The sequence below is a fragment of the Falco naumanni genome, chromosome 12, assembly GCF_017639655.2.
Source record: "Falco naumanni isolate bFalNau1 chromosome 12, bFalNau1.pat, whole genome shotgun sequence".
In the NCBI taxonomy this organism is placed as follows: Eukaryota; Metazoa; Chordata; class Aves; order Falconiformes; family Falconidae; genus Falco; species Falco naumanni.
In genome coordinates, this window is record NC_054065.1 from 2847397 (window position 1) to 2864518 (window position 17122).

Below are 17122 nucleotides of genomic sequence, written 5' to 3' on the forward strand. Positions count from 1 at the left end.
GTCCTTGGAGGAGCTGTTGTGGCGGAAAGCGTGTTTGCTGGAAATCCATCTTGAAAGTTAGGAGCTACCTGGAGCTGCCTGTTCAAGGGAATTGGACTTATCTCCTCAAGCACAATCGGGCAACAAAAATCTGCCAAATCAGAAATTCTGGAGGTCAGTGGCAGTCTTTCACTGTCTTTACAGGAAGGCCTATATGCTCTTCAGCTGGAAGATCTTCATCTTAACTCACTGAAAGAAATAAAATTGCTGTGTGAGCTGACTGACTGGGGCTTATCAGTCTGTCTTTGATTTTTTTCCTGCTCTCTCAAGCCTGTGCAGGTGTAACTATAAAGGAATCTGGAATAGCAATAGGAACAATGTAAATTCTATTTTTTACCTCTCTGAATAACAGGGAAAATGTAATTTCCAGCTGCCAGGACTGATTAGCACAGTTTGACTGCAAACTTATAGCAGCTGTTGTTTTTTGTGTACTTTGTGTCTATTTGCATACAGATTTGACAATGTAATTGTCTACTGACATAAAGCACATTGAAGGGAAAAAAGTGAGTAAATCCAGAGGAAAAAAAGAGTTCTTACAATCTGCTTCTGTATTCCAAACAAAATTTAAAAATCTACCATTTTGTAGCAGAAGTTGACTTTTTATTCCATAAAGCATACATGGCCAGCTTAGAAGCCTTGGAGCCAAATTTAGTCTCGTAGCGTAGACCCAAAGTGAACCCATGGCACTGATTTAAGGTCAGATCACTTGTAATTCAAGATTTAACAATTTGCTTTACATAGTAAGTAATATTCTCCAGGTAAGGAAAACATGAAGAAAATGGATGTCGCCGCATCTACTGTTAGCATGTTTGATTTAGAAAACTGTAACAACTTTCCACATTGCATGAGCTGACCCATCCTGCGTTGAGATGACCCATATGAGGCTCAGAACAAGCAGGGCTCTGACGGTGAGGTGGCAGCCCATCTCTGCTAGCACCGGAAAGGGAGCATGTTGCAATACTGACTGCAGTGGAATCAGGACTTACGGCAATCACGACTGTGTGTGAAAACTTTCCTCTCCCTGTCTGCCCTACTTTTCTGTTTCATCATAATTCAAAAGCTTCAGCATCAGGCTGATTTTGGAGGGATTTTGCAGCCAAGGAACTGTGTGTGATAGGAAAATGTGCTGTGGAGAGGAAAAGCTGTTTTTCTTGAAATTTTAAGTTGTAATTTCTGTTAGAATCATAGTATTAGCCTGAGATTAAGTGGAAAGCAATAGGTTAGCAATCGTCTTTTGGAAAGACTAACAAATCTGAAAGGCAACTTCTTTTTTTTTTTTTTTTAATTTTTTTTTTTTTCCTGCTTCATTTAAGGCTACCTGATTTAGAATTAAAAAAAACCCCCACACCCGTGAAAAATCATCATCCTTTCTGGTACATGTCTCATTTCCCTTTTTTTCTTATGCAAACAGTTTGGTGCTGAAAATGTCTCCCGTGAAGCCTGGTACTGTTTGTTATGGTTAATGACAAGGTTCATGTAAGCTGGTGATCCTGGAAAGCAGATTTTGCAGGAACACTGGTGCGGTCCCATCCCTGCGGAGGTCGATGAGAACAGGCTGAGGCAAGGTCGGGGTCAGCTGGTGGGTGTGTGCTGCTCAGGGGGAGCAGAAGTAATTCGTGAAACTGTGTCAAGTGCTGTTAACAACAGCTTTCCACATGTACAATTAAAGTAGCGAGAATCAAATTTAAAGATGAATTAGATGCTTTGAATGTGTCTCTTATTATAAACTAATGACCTGTCTGTTCCTTGGCTAACACCCTGTCAAGCATTTTGACCAGTGGCCTCACAGAGATGCCAATATGAATCAGCAGAATCTCTTCAACCGGAGTGAGTATTGGAAATGGTTTCTTTTCCTGTGTTTCCCATTCATTTTAAATATCACTCCCATCACACTAGAGATGTCAAATAAATGACAGGCAGGAGATGAAAATGAAAAACAAAGCCAGATTAGGAGTAAGTATTAATTAAAACAGGACTTGGAATAAACAGAAAGTTCTCTTTACATATCTGTTGCATATAAACCTTTGTTTATGACCCATTTTGATTTTCTTTACATGGCGATTTGTAATGATTTCTAGTAGCTATTAAGTGTGTGAAATGTAATCTGTCTGTGATAAAACTTGGTCGCTTGTTGTAAGTCACGGATGGCACTGCTATGCTGCGCAGCGTCAATATTCTGAACACAGAAACTTGACATTAACAAATGTATGCTGAAAATTATGGCTTATGACTTGGAAATAAGTGTGTCATACAATACCTATCTGTTGACAATCATGGGAATGAAAGTAACCAACGCCTCAAAAGCCACATTTCTTGTCCTTTGAATTAGCTAGCAGCTTTTGTAAGTGGTTGCCAGTCTTTTCTTTTAGGAAAAAGAAACCACGTTAATACTTACAGTATTGCTTGGGGGGAAAAACAACTGGTTGCCGAGTAGAATTTGATCCCAAATTGATAAGACTTCTAAGTTTCTGTGTGTACAAACGTACATACACGTTTGTGTACATAGAGATATAGCTGTAGATATTTTGGTGTGATGTGCAAATGTATGTATAAATAGCTATATATGTGTGTGTTTGTGTGTATGTATGTCTGTATACACCTACCTCCAGGATGCATTCCTGTTTATCATATAAATATTTAATAGAAAGTGTTATGCAATTTCACATCAGTCTAGAAGCCTCCTTTGATCTGAGATAGTTACTGCCAGTTGTTGCAAATTATTTTGGAAGCTTTGTGAGTTGTGCATATCAAGCTATGGTAACTCCAGCTTATATCATTAAAATGTTTAAGCCCTCAAGATCTGTTAGGCTGCTGTTTTGTTTTGGTTTCCGCAAATTAAATCCCCCTTGAAAAAACTAATTTAGCAACCGAAGTGGATCATCGTATAGAGCATTAAGACCGTAAGTGGTAATAGCAAACAATAATGTAAAAATTTAGTCACCAGTTTCCCTTATGAATTGTTTTATTTTACAGCTTCTGCATAACTTCATCTCACTCAACAAGCAGCCTTGTGAAGGACCAGATTTACTTCCTTGCTGGCATCCACTGTGGGAGCAGCATTGATGGGGAAGAAAAAACTTATCATCATCCACCAATGACTCTTCAGCGAAAGGTGCTGGCTGGAGTCTCCCGGCAAGTGGCTTCTGGTGAGAATAATTCCCCACACCATCTGGGCTTCAAGTGGAGATCCAAACCCAAATTACAGCAACTATGAAGTGTGCTATCTATAGTTCATCTTCAGTTTTACAGCTAGTGCAGTGGTTGAACAGCAAGTTGGGAGCTAGAATATAAATATTGGCTTTTTCTTCCTGGAACACACATGTGCTTTGATAGAGTAATTTATTTTTAGAGGATTAGAGTTTGACATATTATTTTAAAAAGGAGTGAACTGACTGAATGATTTCCTTTCTCCCATGTAGGAAGGCCTCAGGGTACCAATTCTGGGCTGAACACAGTGCTCCAGTAAGCAGCATCCCACCACAGGTATGTCTGGAGTGAAAAGCCTTACCCAGGTAGGAAAAAACCCTAAAGCTCATACCAAGGTTAGGAAAGGGAGGGAGACATTAGTATATCATTCCAATTTTACATGAGGTTTAGCTAGGACAGGAGCAGGAAGCAGCCAAACAAGTATGAAACGGTGTAAGAACATTTCCTAATCAAAATATCTAGGATTTGGAGTAAAAATATTGCAGGTGTTCACCAAAAAATCTTTACCAAGCAAGCCTCCGAAGTGTTTGTTGGGTGGAGTTACCAGAATTACATCCTCTGGCGTTCTCAGTATTGGTGAGACTGAGATGAAGGTGTGTGAGGTTCTCGACAGGGAAATTCCCAGGGTATTTACAAGCCCATCTAATTTTTGAGCATTTCTATTTGCATATTTTTTGGAAAGTTGTTGGTGATACCCAAAATGTTGCATTGGCTCTTTACTGGCATAATAACAACATTGCACAAATGAGGTAAGTCCAGAAGAACACATTAATTTCCCATTCACTGTGATTGACCTGCCCGAAGTGGATGAACTGAAGAGTTAAGGTGGGAGGTTTTCGTAAATATTAGAAACATTAAAGTGAAGAAATAACTTTTTCTGTAACACAAACTCGGTATGTCGTGTCAGAATGACAGAAATCAGGGGAATGAATCCAGTGGGTTTTTCTTCTTTGAAATAGCCCAGTCATCAGTGGCAGTACTGAATTCATAACTCCCAGGCATAGATCATTTAAAAAATTAATCTTCCTTTAGATGTGTTGTAACATCAAACACTTTGGTTACTTCCATCCTGATAATCTCAATCCAAAAATTAGAACATGGCGCTTCCAACATACCTGAGATTATCTCAGCCTGTTTGAGCTGGTGAAACTTTCAAGCAGAGTTTTGGCCCCATTTTTCACCTGCTCTGGGGTCCTGCTTTGGGTTCTGGTACAGGTGACTTTTACTATCAAAGGAAAGGAAAACACATTTGTTTAGCAAACTGTGACAGAGAACAGACTCAATGTTTCCTGTCTCTGAAATAGAGACCTGAACGGGACGAACGTGTCCCTTCATTGCCTTTACCCAGGGATGAGTGACAGTAAGGTAAATGCAAGGTAAGTGAAAGCAAATTTAACTGATCCCAAATATCAGCTGTCTGTTATTTCTGCAGCACCTTGGAAATTCAGATCTACCTTGATTTGTTCATTTATACAAAATAAAAATTGTGAACTCGGCCTCAACCCAACACAATTCTAAAAACACTCACTTGGGTTTTTGCTTAGAAAGCCCTGTGTATAGTTTTGAACTTGGGCTATTTTCCACTCCCTTTCCTGTAATCCTTCTTCTAGATGATGCCTGTTAAACTGATGAAGGTCCTCAGCTGTAATGACTGCCTTGCTGAAAAGGAAAATTTTCTCCTATTACTTGCAATGGGGGATTCAGTTGTCACCTGTGAGTCACGGTCAGTGCAGCCTTCCCTCTTTGCAGCCCCCTTGTTCTGGTGGGCAGCATCTAGCACCTCTTCATTACATTTTATTATATTTTGCTGTGCTCTGTGGAGCCCACTTTAGGAGGTGTGGCCCTAGTTTCTTTAACGGATCTAAATTTTCATTATATTGCAAAAAGTTGCATACAATTTTCACAGCATTTCAATGCAGGCTTAATTGGATGTGCAAAATGCAAGTGTAATTACAGTTGTGAAGGAAGCACCACACAAATAGTCTGGCTATTTAGGGGCATAATTATCCAGATTGCATTCACAGAAATAGTAGTTATATCTACAAATCAGTCCAAATGCTTTCTAAATAGTTTCTTCTAGTCCTAACCTTTTTTGTTATGTAGCCACAATGAAGAACACCTTGACTGGCATGATCCAGCCTGCCTTGCTGAGACACTGTGTGGGGAACTGAGAAGCATCACATGCTCTTCTGAGACACACAAAAAAAGACTGAAAATGCACCAAAACCTTTTTTGTGTGAAGACTTGGAGAAGATCTTATGTGACTGCAGGAGGCCCCCGTTTGGATGCAGGTATGAGGGGGCGGCACAGGATGTGGGGAGGGAGCTATGGGATGGATTTACCTGGTGACGCAAGGCAATGGAGGTTTTTAGATCCATTCAATTTTCCTGAATTGATGGAAATGACAATTCAATGATAAGGCATGGTCTGCTTACAACTTTTCTCTAAGTTTTAATTACATCTTCTAAGTAAGTACACTAAAACATTCACACAATATTAGAGTATTTTCAAACTTACATCTCTTTTGAAAGCTCTAGACCAAAGAGTATAATTTGAATATAATTTCTACTATAGGACACAATAAAAAAAATAAATGTATATTTAAATTGCTTGATCAGGTCCTTTTCATAACACACCTCACACCAAGAAAGGACTATTTTATTTAAAGAAGAGAAAAAAGGCTCCAATAAATTCCAGAGTAAATACTAAACACAGACTGACAGGGCAGACGTGAGCTTATCAATGGAAAACCACAGATGTCCTCCTGGCGCTGCTCAAACAAGCTCTCCCCTAGACCTGTATGCAGCCAGTGCTTCACACAAGGGTTTTAATGGCAAGAAGATGAAAACTCTTCAAGGCTTTGGGATATTAAGGGATTATATGGTTGGATTTTGCCAGTATTGGTAGCTGAGGGAAGAAGGGCTGGAAATGATGTTGAGGAAAAAATAATAAAAAAAAAAGTCGGAGACATTAAAAGAAGATGTAAAATATGGATGGGGGGGGGGGGAAATAAAAGAGAAAAGTGGAAAAAGGGTGCTTACAGGAAAAGATTGGTCAGAAGGGGCCAGAGGGCTCTGGGTGTATGGCTGCGGGTAGGAATGTGCACACACCTGTGTGTTTTACTTGTCTTGTTAGTTAAATGACAGCCCAGCTTTTATGTTAAGACCATAAACAGAAAAATTAACCCTGGAAGAAGACATTTTGGAGCACTGGAAATATCTTCGTCAGTAGTGTTTTAACTCCAAATACGTATAAGAATTGTGGTGACGTTGTTAGTGTTGTCATTCAATCTGTTACTCTGAAATCTTCGCTCATTTCCACTGAGGGATTGATGGTGCGCCTCTCGGGCCTTGTGCAAGGAAGGGCACACCGTCACAGCTGTGCTAAGTGTCTGTGTTTTCTGTTTGTGGAAGCCTTAGCTAGAACATTATCAGACAGCACTGAAAACAGGAGGAAAAGAACATTCCTGACTCTAATTAATGTTCATCAGTTTAAACAGAAGATGGAATAACTGTGAGTTGTAAGAACGGTTTGGATATGTCTATTTTCTCATGTTTATTTTCTGTGGGCCTTATTCTGATATGGAAGTGGTGCAAATTAATTCATTCCAACAGCCAGATTTATAAGAATAGTACAATTAGGTGAAGGCCTTCTGATAGCCAAAGAAGTGTTAAAACCTTCAGAGAATAACTAAATGATCCATTATGTTTTGGCAACTGCAAACTCATTTCCTACCTGCTGTTCATTTTGTGGTCGCTATGAACCAATTATTTCAGGTAATGGGGGAAACAGTCCCTTTATGAGAATCCATCAAGAAATCATTATTCCACTAGACGCTATGTACTGTTTTTGAAACAGAATTTGAGAGTATGGAGTCAAAAATATTTTCTTGCTTTGCTTAGCCTCTTTTTGGAGGGGTAGGGGAGGGGGGAAGGGGCTGGAGGGCTGTCACCATGTTCTCCAGAATCTTTATCAACCAGTTGTCTTGTCTACAGCAGGGTAGGTGGGGGTGTAGTACAGCATACAACACCTTGTACTGCCCCCAGCCACAGGTTGCATAGCGCAGCCGAGAGCCTGAAAGTGCCGACACCAGAACAGAAGCTCTGCTCCTCAGCAGCAGCTTGGGCTGTTGCATATGATATATATATTTATCCATCTAACTATCCGTCTATAACGCCTGTTATGCATCATCTATTTATAAAATATGCCCTGCTGCCTTGCACACAGCAGATATTTGTTGTTACTGCTGCATGCTGGAAAAAAAATAAATACCTCGCTTTGAAGACCAGATATAGGAAACCTATCAAGTCTAAATTGCTATGAAGGAAGGTGAAACCACACTGTGCTCCAGCCCAGGCATGATTCAGCTGGGCGAGCTGGATTATCACTAAATGACAAGGTCACCATTGAACCAATGCTGTAATATTTCTTTTGCTACACTATGCTGTAATATTTTTTTGAATTGTTAGTTTATTGCGATGGATATCTCCTGATTTAAGATCAGCAAGCTACGTGGCAGAAATACTGGTCATGTGTATGGGGTGCATGGGACAGAACGTGGGCACCCCCTGCTTCCTAGCCGAACTCCCGCTCTAACTTTGAATACCACTTCTTATCAGCTTTATTTTACAAACAAGATACCAACAAAAATATTCCGGATACCTTTTCTTTCTATAAACCTCTACCTCTTATTGACTTTTCTCCTTAAGTCCAATTGATTTCTTTAAGTCAAAATATGTCCCTGGCAATGTGGTGGCTAAGGGTAACATGGATCCCATGCCATTTGTTAGCAGTGTCCTGTGTGTGGAGCTGATCATTAAAACTTGTGGTTATAGGATGAGGTGACAGTACAGAAAAAGCAGTGATAGTTATCTTTTCCTTGTCTCCTTAACATAGCCAAAGAATAAGGAAGGTAGGAAATTTTTGCCTCAAAACAAAAGTAGACTCTTACATAAAAAAGTTGTACAGATTAAAGCTCCCACTCCTATTAGCTGCTGCTTCAAGAAGGCTCTGCACATTGCTGTAAAAATCACAGACAATCTCCTCATTATTGCTGTTTCTGATTTTTGTTGCTGTAGCTGCCTCTGCCAGAGGTCAGCTGTAGCTCCTTTGCATTAAGCACTGTACGAGCACAGAAATGAGTATTTTTCCCCAGTGTCCTCATCGAGGGGTAAAACAAGTGAGAAGGCAAACCAACCCCAAACTTACAGCTGGGCTCTGGTTTACCCATAAGGGAGTTCGCATCCAAACTGCATCCATCCCCTGGGTGTGAAATAGAGTTGTGGGTGGGAGAAAGGTCAAAAGCCCATGTTGGTGCAGCTGGGCACTAGAACTGGAGAGATGCTTATTCAAAACCAGTGAGAGCGCCACCAGGTTTGTCCTCTCTGCTCTTGAATTTATTATTTTGTGCTGTTTTCTTTCTTTCTCTCAGGCTTTAAGTTGAAGGAGCTGCATGCTGTAATGCTTGTTTACCCAAGATCCAATACTTTCTAGGCCCAATTCTCCAAACATCCCTCTCTCACACTTCCAGGGAAGACAAAGCTTGCCCCAGGCTGAGTTGCCAAGGTGGATCTGGTACCCTCCTGCTCTCAAATGAGTGCATGCAGTGAATAATTACTGACCTTTTTTTCCTGTACCTCAGCACAGGGATGAACACACTGGTTTGCCTCCTGGAGAGACTTCTTGCTAAACTACACTAAAACATGACCAGAATAAATGATTACAGGCCTCCCTGTGCCACCAAGGACTTCAATCAGTACAAAGTGGCACTGCCAGAAAGCTTCCTGATGGTAAATCAAGGCAATGCAGCAATTCAGTCACCACCGCTGTTATTAACTGAAAGCTCACTGGGGTTGTGGGTTTTTGTAGGCTACTGCTTCATGAGTCTTCTCTCTTAACAGCCCCAGAAGTCAGCTGTGCCCTGGGGCAGTGGCGAAGTGAGGGTAGGAGCTGACCTCTGGATGCGTGCAAGATATCAGGTATAGCTGAACAAAACACTGCGGTTTTGAGACCTTGGGATTTAACTTTGAACGTGATTAAGGGTCTGCTTCATGCTAGTGCAAACCCTGAATAAAAGCGAGGGTAGTGTAAAGCCTCTGCAGAGTCACATGGGAGACCAAATAATTATACAGCAAGAAATGTGCTGGAATACCTTTTTTTCCAGACAAATCCACTGCTCAGCATAAATAGCTCTAATAATACTCAGAACAGGATTATGTTGTCTGCCATCCTGGAAGAAATGCAACAGCCAGGCTAAGACAAAAAAAAAAAAAAAAAAAGAAAAAAAAGAAAATGCTGACCACATGCCTTCCCCAAAATATTCTCTCAGAAAAGGCAACACACTCAGGCACATGCCACAGCAAGCAGCCCACCAATGGCAATGCATAACCCTCTAAAGGTTCCTTGTACTTAAGGAAACAGGGTTCCAAATATTTTCCAAAATAATGGGTTTGTGCAGGTAAAGAGACAATATTTCCTGAAGAAATAGGCTACAGTTCTAAATGAAGCTTATTTTGTTGAATTTGTTTAATTTTTATTTTTTTTATTTTAGGGTACCAGCAAGTTCTACCTGCAGAAGCAGGTATGGAACCCAAGAGTGCCGAGGCCTGTATGTCACCAGTGCTCTGGGACACATTTAGCACAAGATTTTCAGCATTTTCAAGCTGTGAACGCAGTCCAGGTCAGTAACAAAAGCTTCTCAAAGCTCTTACCAAATCAAGGTGCTGGGATTGCCGCCTCAGAGCAGACATCAGAAACATTCATTTTCAGTCCAGCGCAGAACAAACCCAAGGTGCTGGCACCAGCAATACCTGCAAAACAAAAACGGTCCTTTCTGGTCCTAGTGTGTAGTCCCTTAGGGGCACGGATGGGTGCTTCCACCTTTTCATGGTGAAAGTTGATTTTTGTGTCAATTCTTTAGAAGTGATAAATTCTGCTGTTGGCACAGCAAGGAGAGCAGCATAATTTCCCAGGCCATCTTAGCCCTGAACTGTTACCTGGAGTGCTGGGGCTAATGAAACATCTGGCGCACAAATGCCTCACCCTGAGGCCGGTCAGTGCCTACAGACTGGAAGTGTCCTCACCAGCTGGCTCCTACCAGCTGGCTGCCCTTTCCCGGCAGAAGAAACTATCTTTAGCACTAAGAGGCAAACATATGGATTGGCCATTGCACTGCTGTATCCTAAAGCAAGGGCAGAAACTGTCTATAAGTGCTTCAAATTATCAGTCAGGGTGAGCTGAAAGGAAAAAAAAAAAAAGTTTCTTTCGAAAGCAGTGCAGAACAGACGGTGTAGCTGTGAGGTAAGTTGCACTGGGCCCTACATCACCTCTGAATAAGTGGTAGTGTCCAGCTCGCCTAAATACTTCCATTTTGGGAAAAAATACTGCTCTTGGTCTGTTGGGGCCTCACAGAGGGGCTGCCAGCAGCGCTGGCTTGCAGAGATGCACACACTGACTTCAGTCAGTGGTATTACACCATCTGAGTTTGGCCTTTGCTTCCAGGACTTCGTATGGCAGCATCTCTTTGTTTCAGAAAGAGCATTCCTCATAAATCAGTTCTCTCCTAAAGGACCCAGGAAAAATACAATATTATCTCAATTAAACAAAAGTGGTTTTCTGCAGATCTATCACTCTAAATGGAACAGATCAATGTACGTCCTGTAATTCAGAAAAGGCATTCAAACCTGTTTCATCTAGATTCAAACCCTATTCCTCCTGCCAGTGTCATTTTCAATTTATGGCTGGGGAAAAGCAGGAGGGGTGTGTGTGTTGCAATTAACTATTACTGACTGGTTACCCACGTTCTTTTCTCCTTGTTGATCTCACACAAACGATGTTAGGGATCTGATGCAAACAGATCCGTTCCAGAATCGCTGGAATGCTGCAGAAAACAGTGGGGTGTTGATAAATGCCCAGGTTGGTTTTGGGTTTTTTTTCCTTCTTCGCAAGTCAGGCTGGTACAAAGATGGAAGAAGGAAAAGATAAACATATAGAACATGATTTCAGAGAGCAGGTGGATGGATAATTCTCAACACAGATTGTAAACCCCTGTGCCATTTTAATGTGTCATTATAGTAATGGGAGATTTATGCTAGCACTACTTGCTGCTTTTTTGCCAAAAGCACACATTGCCTAAATTGAGACTATTGATGTAGTGCTCTCATCATTTAAGGTGCATTAGAGACACTGTAAGAGGAGAAATGTGGAGAGGGACATTGGGATGCTATTAGTGAGTTGCATATGAAATTAAATGGGAAATGAGCAAAAGGCCATCTCATTGTAGCACAAAACTTCTGTCTCTGCATGAAAATAAAATCCTGCTTACTCCATTTGCACTTTGTATGTTGGTAATTTGCACAGCACTGACTGGTATTATTCATTCGGCACGGCTAATATTATTTAGAGCATTTTGAAAAAGGCAATTTAATTGCCTGAAGATGCCATAATCCCTCTACTAAATATCCCCTAAATGGAGACCCAAACAGCATGAACAGTGCAATATTCTGGTGATGGCCTGTGCCATCAGCTTTGTCCAGGAAAAATTCATACTTATATATTTTTTATAGATATATTTAACATAAAATTTATATATACGTAAATACAAAGACGGATGAAAGTAAGGAAGGACAGATGGGAAGATGAATGGAGGAGACTGAAAGACAAACAAAGGCTGAAGGAAGAACACACAGAAGGTAGGTTGGAAGAACAGAGAGATGGAAAGAGGGACAGATGGGATGGATGGATGGATGGATGAAGAAGGACAGAAGGATGCATGGAGGTATTGATGGATGGGAGGATGGAAGGAAGGACAGAAAAAATGGAAGTAATACTGGTAGAAGAGAGGAACAGAAGGGTGGGCTGGAAGGAAAAGGAAGGGAGGATAGAGAGGAGAGGATAGAAGGAAGAATTGAAGGGCAGAAAAAAGGAAGGACGGAAGGAGGGAAGAACAGAAAAGGACATCAAGTATGGACAGAAAGAGGGAAGGCAGAATATGTGGAAGGACAGATGGGAAGATGGATTAAAAGATGGAAGGGGAGATAGGAGGACAGAAGGATGGAAGGAAGGACAGGGATGGAAAGACAGACAAATGGGAGGAAGGACAGAAGGAGGGAACAATGGAAGGAGGGACAGGAGGAGGAAAGGGAGGGTGGAGGGAAGGACAGAAAAATGGAAGGCGAGATGAATGGTACAACAGAAGGAAAGGACAGATTGAAGGAAGGATGGAAGCAAGGAAGGCCAGATGAAATGAAAGGCATGTACAAAAGGAATTAAGGACGGGTGGAAGGACAGAATAGATGGATGGAAGGGTGGAAAGAGTGGAGCAAAGATGGAAGGATGGAAGGATGGATGGACAGGAGGGAAGGAAGAAGGAAGGACAGGTAGAAGAACAGAAGGAGGGATTGAAAGGATGGCTGGAAGCAGGGAAGAAAGGAAAGAAAAATAGGAAAAGAAAAATGAAAGAAGGGGAGATGAAGACCTGCTGTTCAGTGGGTTTGTCAGCCCTGTACGTCCTGCATCTCTCCAGTCTAATGACAACATGGGAGACACTCTAGTTACAAGTGACCTAAGAGGAGCATGTGTTTTGAGCAGGCAAGAGGAATAATTTGAACTTCTCTGTCTATCTTCACAAATGTTCTCACAAATTAACAAAGCCACAGCGTTAATGGGAAGGCTGTACAACGTGTTTCAACACCGAGTGGTTTCAGTACTGTCTCTGTCATATGACACGCATTTCCCCTTGTATAGCGCTACACAAAAACGGGTTCAGGAGAGAACAAGCCAGAAAAAGTATTTGCTGTCGGTGCCACAAGCATTACTTTCCCCCAACAAAACCAGAACTTTGGCAATCATTGTAACATGTCAAAGCCACTCCTGAGAGCTGGTGTCAGAGTCATACAGGCAAATTTTGCAAAGGAAAATTTGAACCTGGCCTAAACAACTTGAATATGCTTTTTAAATATACATTGCAATTCATCCGAGGGATGGTCTAGCGAGAGCAAGAATGACCTAGCTGCTTCAGCACTGAACCTGGCTCTGGAGGGCTGGGTTTAGTTCACAGCTCTGCCACAGGCTAAAATATTGGACATGATGCGTGGCCTCTTTTTCCTTCTGTAACAAGAGATTATTACTGCAGTACTTCACACTGGTGAGAAAAGACAGAATTCATTAACCTCTGAGTGTTCTCAGATACTCTGATCACAAAGGTCACATATAAATTACAGTATAAATGTAACTAGCTATTTTAGTGGGTTAGTCTACGAGTTACCACACCATGAAACATTCATATTAAAATGAGCAGCTAGCAGTAGATCTGGTATTAGTACCGAAACTAAAACAATCCCCCCCACAAGCTCCTTCATTTCACATTTGCTTGTGTGTATTTGTTTACATCAAAGATGCGTTGTAGTTTTAAGTCATAATCCATAGTTCTCTATGATCACAATTTATTGTGATTTTAATCGCACCCAGTTTCTGCAGAGATTTTGCTACCTGTCAACACACACAACAGAAAAGTGCTTTTGAAACCGCACGCCAAGATTGCAGTTGTCAAAAACCAGCCTACCTGCTGAAGTGGGAAGTGTGCCGTGTTACCTTACGGGGGGCATTTGTCCCCCTGGAAGTACACAGAGATACTGATCCACAAATCCCTCTAGCAACAGTTTTGCAGCGGTTCCCTCTACGTAGGCATTTAAACAGACTAGCTTGGGGCAAATGTCAGTACTGACTCAGGCTCAAGTGTTTCAAACACTAAAAGGTGAACCTACCTTTTCCACGCCAGCATAGTTTCTCTCCACTCTCCCTTCTCTTTAAATACAGAATGTTGAAATCCAAAACTCTTAATCTAATTAAATCTTGAACTGTGGTTAGCTCATTTCTATCTCTGCTTTACATTTTATAGTTAGGCAATTTCTGTGAATGGGTCAAATCAAACTCTGAAGCAGCATGCGGTGTGTCCAAACATGAAACAGAATTATCTCCATTTTGATTTCAAGTACCGCAGAGAGAGAAAAGGCAAGGAAAGTGCTAGCATTAAAGAATGCTTTTTTAAACATTTTTTATTGCAATAATGATTTTTTTTTCTCCCAGTAAGGACCTTCCTTCCAGTTCTGTCTTTTTTCTGTGCTGTTGTTTGAAAAAAGCCAGAATGAGCCCCTAAACAAAAAAAATAAATCAAGAAAACACAGATTTCTGGAAGGATGGTCCTCGACCTGTTCCTGCTGATTGCTCTGCCTTGTGCCCAGAGCAGTGGCTATTACAACCTTCAACTGCCTGCAGAAGTTTACACTGAATCAAACATAATAATATACTTTTTGCATAGAACTATCATCTTTCACTGAAGAAAAACATAGTAGCGCTCCCCAAAGTCTGGAGAAGTTCTACGACTTTCTGAGCACTGCATGAAAAATCTGAAAAGATTTACAAGGAAAAATTTTATTTCTGTCTGCAGAGCTATAAAAGGCATACATGTTCAATTTCACACACATCTGCACTCCCTCAGGTTAAACACCTCCATGTTCTTGTCCTGATCTCATGACAACCACTAGCCACTCTCCTCATGAAGTTCCACGTGACGTGCAGTATGTTTAGCTACATTTGTTTTTTTCCAGTAGATGATTTTCCAATTAAAGCAAATTAAGTCTCTAACCTGACCTCATTGTTGCCATTTCTTGTGATTTTTAATGTCTTGCAATTTTACTTTCTCACTGAAAGCACCGTCCATGGGATCGCACATCATGGGCTTGCAGAGCAATTCCATTTTTATTAAAAAGAAAATCTTTGAAGATATCATGCAAAGATTGAAATGATGAATGTGAAAAGCTAAACGTCCCTATAGTTACTGTTTCCTAAAGCCTCATGAGCTTTTCATGCTTCAATCATGATGATAATGAGTATTTAATGCTTGGAAGAGGGTGATGAAGACATCAAGCCAGAGCCTAGTTCTAAGGATTTCTATATCCAAAACACAGAAGGGAAGTACTTTTCTACCTGGTTTTTAAACTGGTTTTGGTGTATTTTGGGGTGGGGAAGTATTTTTAACCAAAACTCTTCCGCTGTAACTATTCAACTAACAATTTAATGACCATTCCATTTCCCAAGGGGAAAAAAAAGACCACAGAGGAAAGAAGGCAAATTAAAGACTTATTCTGGCGATAGGTGCTACAGCATGAGCACTTGGGGCTAGAATTCCCTGCCCACGTGTCCCAGCGCAGTTGCTCAGCCATTGGTTCACCTGTTCTCCCCGAATTGGGGAAGAGTTAGAGAATGAAACACAGTTGCTGCCGAAGGCACAGCGAGCAGCACCTTGCAATCGTATAGAATGGTTGTGATTGACTTCAATAGCAGCAGCAAACGCATCCATAGTACTTAACTGTGCAAAATGTACCTCATGGCAGTGCAAACAGCACATAGAATCCAATGAGTTCAATGGGAAGAACAAAAAAACACATGTAAAAGAGATTTGACCAAAAGTTTCTCACTGGTCTCGCTCTAAAGCACTTTTTAATCTCAAATAAGTAACCACTATCCACCTGCTTACAACTAAAATTCTCAGTGATACACAGACCGCACACTAGAAGTTGCCAAGGGAACTGCATTCACTTCTGATGCTACGTGTTGATTATTGCAATCTGCTTATTTTTCTCCACCCACATATACCTTAAAATTAGTATTGCCCTTCATGGTCTAATTACCACGGTGGCATTGCCGTTCAGGACATGCAAATGAACTTGCTAACTGAATCGAAGCTTAAGCCGCTCTCATTTTCAAAGCAAGACATCAAAAAAAATCTTCAGAATTACTTTGTTGGTAGGTTACTTCAAATTCCTTTTTCTTCCACACTGATAGCAAAAATATTCAATGGCAGCTCTAGCTGAGATGCATAAATACAGCATTCCTTGCCTGTGCTTGCTCTGCAAAACTGAAAGTATAGAAGGAAACATTTTGAAAGCTATTCCCCTTGCTGTTTTCCCAACTCATGAGTCTCAGCATATTGGGTACTGGCTACTCCATCCCAGTCCCTTTAAATTCAGTGGGAGATTTTATTATTGACCTCAGTAAAGCTGGGATTTCTACTGCATGTTAGGGAGGTCACCAGCTCCCTCTTTAAAGTCAACCAGAGCTGGATTATGTTGTCCCTGCACGGTCGAACTGGTGAGATGCCTTCAGTCTGTGCTAGCCCGAGTGACAGCTTATGCTTTTGGCCAGGTCTCCAGGCTACAGAAATTACAACTGCTCCGGAGTTCGTATATGGACAGCTTTTGAATCTGGAGTTTTACTGAATATTATGAAAAGATTTCAAGATTTAATCTTAGTCCAGATTTATTTTCCTGCCCAGCTTGGTCATAGGACTGTGCATCATTTGCAGAGAGATTCAAAGCGATGACATTCAGATGAGATAGTCAAACGAGCTAGCACAGCTGAGAGTGATTATTTTTCCCATTAGTGTGGTAGTCAGAATAGTTTTGTTGATGCCTATGTGCGTTTTCATTTCTCCACTTGTTTTCCAAATGATACAAGAAACATACCACATGACAGAATGATGGAGGAAATTAAATTAATAGAAAATGAGAAGCATGAGCTATTTTACCACAAGGAGGAGACCAGCTTGCATTTATCTTAACTACAACTTAGAGAGTTTTAAATATACAAAATCCTCCCCGCCCCCCCCCAGCTCAAAAAAACAACAGTGGCCCAGAAATAAGCCCAGGGTAACCTGTCTGAAAGGCACTCTAAATATACTCAAAAGCAAGATAGAGGACACAAAATGAAAGGCCATGGGAGCAGGGGCTGACAGGACTTGGTTACATTTGGGGCCTCCTCCTCTTTGCGTTTTAAAGCAGAAAGATACAGAGATACCCACCTGTGTCCATAAGAACGC

General features: G+C 41.1%; 1 long non-coding RNA gene across 2 annotated transcripts in view; it reads left to right on the forward strand.

Annotated features, from left to right (window-relative positions):
• Positions 1-17122, forward strand: part of LOC121096377 — a 50320-nt gene that overhangs the window by 3387 nt on the left and 29811 nt on the right. For both annotated transcript variants that reach the window (XR_005830468.1, XR_005830469.1), the window contains exons 3-7: positions 1806-1866; positions 3013-3185; positions 3459-3551; positions 5350-5537; positions 9797-9925. This is a non-coding gene — a long non-coding RNA (uncharacterized LOC121096377). The remainder of the gene's footprint in view (positions 1-1805; positions 1867-3012; positions 3186-3458; positions 3552-5349; positions 5538-9796; positions 9926-17122) is intronic.